The sequence below is a fragment of the Pteropus vampyrus genome, unplaced genomic scaffold (assembly GCF_000151845.1).
Source record: "Pteropus vampyrus isolate Shadow unplaced genomic scaffold, Pvam_2.0 Scaffold34, whole genome shotgun sequence".
NCBI classification, from domain to species: Eukaryota; Metazoa; Chordata; class Mammalia; order Chiroptera; family Pteropodidae; genus Pteropus; species Pteropus vampyrus.
This window is the reverse complement of record NW_011888815.1, coordinates 5,315,481-5,322,673: the sequence shown is the minus strand read 5'-3', so window position 1 is coordinate 5,322,673 and position 7,193 is coordinate 5,315,481. Positions and strand designations below refer to the sequence as shown.

Genomic DNA, 7,193 nt, shown 5'->3' with positions numbered 1-7,193 from the left:
TTATAACTGCTTAAAGAAATCTTTTAGTGTTTAGCTGCAGTAAAGAACTACCTTATTAGAAAGTCCTAATAGGTTTTGGGCTTTTTAAAAATAATATCTCTACTCGGTGTTGGAAAAATGAGAAAACAAATATACACATTTATTCAAGCAAGGCACATTTTCCTCTCTCTCTCTCTCTCTCTCTCTCTCTCTCTCTCTTTCTCTCCCTCTCTCCTTCTTTTTCACACATGCACGGTGAAATATATCAATGGGTGAAACATATAATTATAAAAGCCAAAACTATAAAATAGTTAGAAGAAAGCTTGGAAGAATACTTTTTTGATCGTCATTTATTTCAGGAGCCACAAGGGAAAAAAATCGGTAGATTGACTATAAAAATACTGAATACATCCATCATAGATAAAGAATGTCTATGAATCAACAAAATGGCAAACAACCTAGTAGACCACTTAATGTATCCTGTGTATGCCTCTCGATTTTAAAACATCAGTAACTTTTGCTTACTGATCTTATCATACATACTTATACAAACAATAAACTTACCTAAGTGAAATATATTATCATCATAAGAAAATGACTGGGTGGAATCTCAAGAAATTTGGCATTTGGGACATACATTTATTTAAAATATAGGCTATCCTAGTGAGCAGGAAATTACACTTGGGGAAGATGGGCTTCATTTGAGAGCGGCCGAAACTGAAGAGAAGATCTTACCTAATCCGGAGGTTGGTTTTTGAGACAATCTGCCTTAAAATATAGCCTTTGCAACATAAACGGAATCTCTTGCAGGTTTTTAAGGAGCCCCTCAAAAGAACAGCTTCATCTCCCCAGGGAGGCTGACAGTAAGAGACAGCGAGGGGCCTCGTATGACCGCTGAGCTGGGCCCCATTGTCCATCAGCCGAGGAAACACAGCGGTTTCACATTATAATCATGTATTGGAAGTCAGGGCAGCAGACGCCTTGGAGAGCAGGCGCTGGTTGGTGGCCCAGCTGAGCGGCAGCTGGAATTTAGCTACGTAGTGATTGAACTGGGCACCCTGGGAAGGCCGGCTCAAAACAGTAATAAAGACGGCTCACGCACATCCCAGCCCCTGTGCCACGCCCCTGACGTGTGTGACCTCCTCTAATCCTGACACCCGGCCCACGACGTAAAGGTAATTATCCAGTTAGCCTAGAGCGATGGAGCCCTTTTCCCAAGGTGACACCTGGAGACTGGCAGAGGCAGCGGACAAAGCAAGAGCTGCCCAAGGATGTACTTCGTGCTCTTAATGATACAATTTTGAGCACGTTTCAGCCCTGTCTACGTGTGTGGTCTCGGCAAGTTCCTCAACTTCTAGCACTCAGTTTCCTTGTCCATAAAATGGGCAGAATAACAGTATCATTTTCGCACGGCTGCTGCGATGAGGGTTAAATGACTTAATGAAATATAAACCCCTAGATGACGTTCGGCACCGCGCAAGCCCAGAAAACATCAGCTATTTTCATTGTGACTGTGATTTTTCACGGCGCCTCTTGCCTGCGACTCCACGTAGCGACGAGAAGGTACTGGGTGCTCCCGAAGGAGGGGGTGGGATCGAGTTCTCTAATCCTATACTGATTTTTTAAAAAATTCCATAAAGCGCCGTGTCCAGGATCTCATCACTGGTAACACCTGTCACTTCCTTCTGAGTCCCTGATACCAACCTCCAAAGGAGGCGTGGCAGAGCTTCGAGCGAGGATGCGCCTCGCAGGCAGGAAGTGGCAGCTCGGCCACGATGGCAGGAGACTTAGGCGGCATGTCGGGTGACTAATTCGGCCGCTCCCCACTGTGTCACGGGCGTCTCTCCTCTCTGCAACGTCCGTCGTCTCTCATGGTCAAGGCTTTGGGACTTCTGACGAAGTCACTGAGGCATCATGACAAAGAGGAAGATTTTCACCGAGCAGGGAGATGCAGGCCGCGTCTCTCTGGCACCTCTTCATTGCAGGAGACTGATGGGTGAGTCAGGTCACTTATGAGTGCAGGTGAACAACCACCGTGATTGTTTTGGTCGTCGTTTGAATGAAACAGGAGAGTTTTAGACGGAGCCTCCGTCTCCTCATGTTGGTGTCCCCTTTCCTTTACCAAATTGACCAAATGCTAGAGTTTTTCTTGTGTCCTCTTGACCTGGCTGAGATGACTAGAAACACTTATTCCTTGTTACATAATCATTTTCCACCGAAATCAGTTTGGGAGGGGAAAAAAACTGGCCTCCTTTTGGCCGAGTGGGAAGACCAGAAAGATCAGGTCAGCATTCCAGAGGGAAAAAAGTAATTGGGGTTCGTGAAATAATAGAAACTATATGTTGGCGTCTGTCCCCCAGGCCTGGCATGGATGACACGATTCCCTTGTCGTTTCCTGGGTGACAGGAGTGTCTTTCGTTTCTAGCGAGTGACTCTCGGCAGGCTTCAGGATGGCCGTAGGATGGGGTCTGGTCACCAGAAGGACCAAGTGATGATTAGAAGCTTGGAACTTTCAGCTCGGCTCCCTGTCCTCTGGGACGGGGGAAGCAGCTGACGACCAAGTTGGTGACTGATTCCACCTCCGTGATGAAGTCTCTAAAACACCAAGCATACAGGGTTCAGAGCATTTCTGGGTTGACAGGAGTGGTCCACCCCAACTCCACGGGGACAGAAGCTCCTGCGCTATGTACCTCTTCATCCGGCTGTCCATCTGTGTCCTTTCTCACGCCCTTTATAACGAACTGGGAAACATGAGTTCTCTGAGCCATTCCATCAAATGAGTGAACTCAAGAAGGGCTCATGGGGACTCCGATTAATAGTCAGTTGGTCGGAAGAGCAGATGACAACCTGAGATTTGCATTTGGCATTTGAAGTGGGTTCAGTCTTATGGGATTGAGCCCTTAACCTGGAGGGGCGGGGGCTGACACTCTCCAGGCAGACAGTGTCGGAACTGAATTAGGGGACACCCAGCTGGCATCACAGAGACTTGCTTGATGTGTGGAACAAGGCACCGGCATTTGGTGACCAGAAGTGACAGACGTGGAGCGAACGAGAAGCAACTCAGGGAGGTTTCAGGGTCGTTTCTGAGCCTAAAATAAAACCAATCGAAGTGAAGGACTTAGAACAAGTAGCTCGTGGGACAAGTAGCTCGTTGTTTATCACACTTTATGCATCAGGGGCAACACTCAGGCGTCTGTAAGTGAGAGGAGTGTGGGCAGATGGAGGAAATAAACATGGAGGAAAAACTTCGACTTTAATTTTTCCGAAAGGGTGGTTCGGGTAGCTGATCATCGACCCGTCAAAGGGCCCTTTGACTCCTCGCTTTGTGGAAATATCGTTACGTCTGTGAACCCCGATCGGCTCTCTGCCCGTGTCAGCCTTGACTCCGCGCTTGCCGCAGATTTCCCTTCCGCCTGTCCCGAATGCGGGTGATGCCTTTGCTGGTTTTGCGGGTTAATTATCAACGGCCCTTCCTGTGAGCGAATCGTTCTCCCCCACCTACGAGTCGAACCAGCCTTGGTGGGCGAGTAATGGAGGAGGCTGGATTCTGTACCATTAGAGCCAGGCAGCAGGCACGGCCCCCTCACTTCATCCTCGATCCCAGAAACGTCGAAACGTATGGGTCCATCCTCGTCGCTGGAAGCCCCACCGAGAATGGTTTGCTACCTTCGTCGTCTAGGATGACCCCGTCATCCCCTGCCCGGTCCTCTTTGGCCTCGGATAAATCCCCCTGTTACCAGTCAGTCCCAAACAACACCCCGAACTGCCAATCCGACCACGCACCCCGTTGCTCTGACCTGTCTGTCGGCCTCCCCAGTTTCGTAGGTCTCTCCCTCAGATCTCTGACCTCCCAGGAGCTGAGCTGCCTGCCTTTCCCACAGGTTTCCAGCCCTTTCTTTGCAGTCCTGGCTCTTCCGGGAACGCCCCTCCCACTCGTCCTCACTTGGCCGGTTCTTACTCATCCCCCAGGTATGCGCTCGCGGTGACAGGCTCTGGGAACCTTTCCCCATCCTTTTCCCCATCCGTCAACACCCGGGTTTACCCCGAGCGCCCTGGGGGCGGCACCGATGTCAGGATGTCAGGATCGTGTGCGCATCTTCCCGGACGAGGTTGTGAAATCCGCTCGGGCAGGGCCTGACGCTTAGCAGACACTCAATGAACGTCTGTTAAACCGAACTGGTTTCTGGACTGATTCCCTGCTGCTTGCACGCTCCTTGATCTTTTGATAAGGTCAAGTGGGACAGGACCTGTAAGTTCATTGGCAGCGTCCCTTCAGAACACGGGGAAGGGACACTTACCTTCTGGCCTTTCGAGAGCAGGTGGTTTTCTCTTGCTGCATTCAGATGCTCCAGGTCTCCAGTGCTTTGAGGCCACGTGGGGGGCTTGCTATGAGCTGGCTGTCACGTGCACCTGGCACAGGACACACAGAGCCTTTCAGGGGTTCGCGTGTGGGCGTGGTAAGCAGCCTTGGAGTGTGGACTTTATCCGGAGGGTTTCAGAGACTGTGCCCAAGGAAGGAAAGTGATAATACAGACCTTTGTCGCTCTGGTTGTCCCCCACCTCCCCCTCCCTCCTTCTGCCTTATACTTCCCTGCTGATTGAAATTGGGTGCATGGCGGGGCACCCAGGGAGTTGCCCAAAGCACCTGGGCGTGCAGATCTCATGAGCAAGGGGACATTGTAGCAGCAACGTCCCCCTTACCAGCCCAGAAGACGCCTGAAAAGTAGCAAGGAAGTCACACGCCTGTGCCCTGGTGCCTCTTATACACGAACACATGCGCGCACGTGCACGCGCACACACGTGTTTTTAATTCTTTGGCATCTCCGCTCCCTTGTGAAGCACGTCCTTGGGGCCATGACGGAGAGCTGGCATGCTCTCACGACCGGCCCCCCAGGCAGTTGAGAGAGTTATTTTCATCTTCAATGCCTCCTTTGGTGTAGGCGGTCACAGCGCGGGGAGCGCTGAGCATGGGGCTAATTTCCAAAGTGACTCTTCTGCCGGGAGGTGCGTGTGGCCCTCACATCTCGAAGTCTGTTTGGTCTTTGAAAGGAAAGGTGATTAGCCGGGAGGGGCGGGGGGAGGACAGCACGTGCGATGGACATTTTCGGCAGAAGCAAAGCCTCTTAATGGATTATACGACTTCGCAGCGTGCGGGAGACGGATCCCGAATGAGCCACCATGTTCCTGGTTTGGGCTGTTCGTTCTGAGACTCTCTTCCTGTGCCTACGGGGGGCATTCCCGGGAAAAGCCAGAAAAAGCTGTTTCTGTTTCTTCTGCATTTGGGTGCAGATCTGGACCCACAGTGGGTTTTAAAGTCCACGGCGTGACCCAGCCGTGCCCACCCGCGGCCACACACGGCCCTGTGTTCACGGCGCGTCCGCAGACTCTGGTCGCTGCGTGACGTCCCCTTTACAATGGGGCGGTGGATGGGGACACAACCCGGCGAGTGCCATTTGTGGCGTTCGCGCCTCAGAGTCGGCTCTGAGAAAGAAAGAATGTGTTGAATGTCATCGTTCAAACGTGCCGTCGAGAGTAGCTGGTGCTTAAATTCTTCTTCGCCTGTGATTTCGTTGAAGACTTTGTTTTTCTCGAAAGCACGGAAGCTTAGATGAGAGAGGCAGAGGCATTTTCTGCCAAAACGAAGCCCTAAGAGGCGACTTTGGTCAGAGTCGCTCTTTTCGGTGGCATTTCCCAGCCACCTTCCTGGGGTGTTCTGTTAAGAACAATGGGTCTGTTCCCCGCTTTCCCAGGGTGGGCCCGGACTGAGTGTGATCGTCCTGTCTGATTTCGAAGACGAAGTGATCGCCCGTGACATTGTTTCGCTTCATGGAGCGAGCGGGCGAGGTAGAAATGCTGCTGGGTTATTTTAGGGACGGTCAAAATTGATGTTTAAGTCGCAGGCAAATCGTGTGTGTTCTGTGGGAGGGAGGCGGTCGCCAGTCACTTCCAGCCTCTTCCAGACACATGGGCCCTGACCCCTCCCCGGCAGGTCGGCTGTGAAATTTCACATTAATCCAGTGCTCAGGGCATTTCGGGGATTTCCAGAAATCCATACTGCAGAGTAATTTACGTGCCAGCAAATTCCTGACCTTGAGCTTACAGAAACCAGCAGACGGAGTGCAGAGCGAACTCGGGGAGGAACGTGGGGTGAAACTCAGTAAAAACGGTCAAAATGAAGGTTCTGCTGAGAGAGTCATCGCATTTGTTCTCCTGTGCCATCCATCATCTGGCTCTGAAAACGATGACAAGACAGGGGTTGCAAAACCGTGACCGTGGCGTTGGGCCTGCAGGAACTGTTTCAGCACCGAAGGTCATGGCTCTCCCTGTGCCGACAAGGTGTTTATTGTTCAAACGCATGCTTAGCAAATAAAGGGTGACAAAAACGTTCTTTGAGGGCCTGTCCTGAGCCCAGATTTATGCTGAGTGCTGGGCAAAACAAAAAGGAGTTTAGCATTTCCAGTTTTAAGCAATGGACCCAAGAACATATCTGTATGTCCACCATGCAACAAATGCCACCAAAGGGGTACAGCCTGCTTGGGGCAGAGGGGAGAGGGAAGAGATATTGCTCTCTGACTAAGTCAGCTGTGTGCCCGATCTCGATAGCAGCCCTTCTGCAGACAGATACTCCTACTTTTAGCCCTGCTGAGTCTCCAAGATCTCCGAACTAAGGCCGGGTCCATTCTGCTGTCGAGTGACAGCTGTGTGGCCAGTACCTCAGGTCCGTGTTTTCCAGACGGAGCTGGGGAAGAGGCGAGGCCAGGTCGACTTCGGACCAGGAGAGAGGAGGCCTCGAGCTGAGCGCACCCCCCTGCCGGTGCAGATCCTGAGTCGGGCCACCTCGCTCTGGACCCCTCTTCCCACCTTTCATCCCGCAGGAGTCTGAGGGTTCTAGCATCTGTCGGGACAATGGCCTCGGCTTGGTCTCAGAGAAGAAAAGGCAAACGCCACTGTCCCCAGCGAGCGGAGCGCTCGGCGGGCGGCCATCGGGGCCGTGAGCATCCTTCTGCGTGACGAGGCTGGTGGAGCACGTCCCGGGTCCTTTAGCCACGTGATCTTTCGTACCATGAACCTTCTCCGTTCCCCCTCTTCCCCCCGCCCATACTTAAGGTGAAGCTGAGCAAGCAAAGGCCATAGGACACTCAGAAACCATCTGCACGCCCAGCAACAGGGCCCTGGTTCATTTAATTATTGTCCCCTTAGCCTGGACTGCTATG

The 7,193-nt window shown here is 51.9% G+C and overlaps 1 long non-coding RNA gene across 1 annotated transcript; it reads right to left on the bottom strand.

Moving 5' to 3' along the window:
* Positions 1-311: 311 nt before the first annotated feature.
* LOC105290254 lies at positions 312-4,026 on the bottom strand. Its single transcript, XR_895729.2, has 2 exons — positions 3,777-4,026; positions 312-3,068 (listed from the first exon to the last, which is right to left on the bottom strand). It is a non-coding gene; the product is annotated as an uncharacterized LOC105290254 (long non-coding RNA).
* Between the last annotated feature and the right edge of the window lie 3,167 nt (positions 4,027-7,193).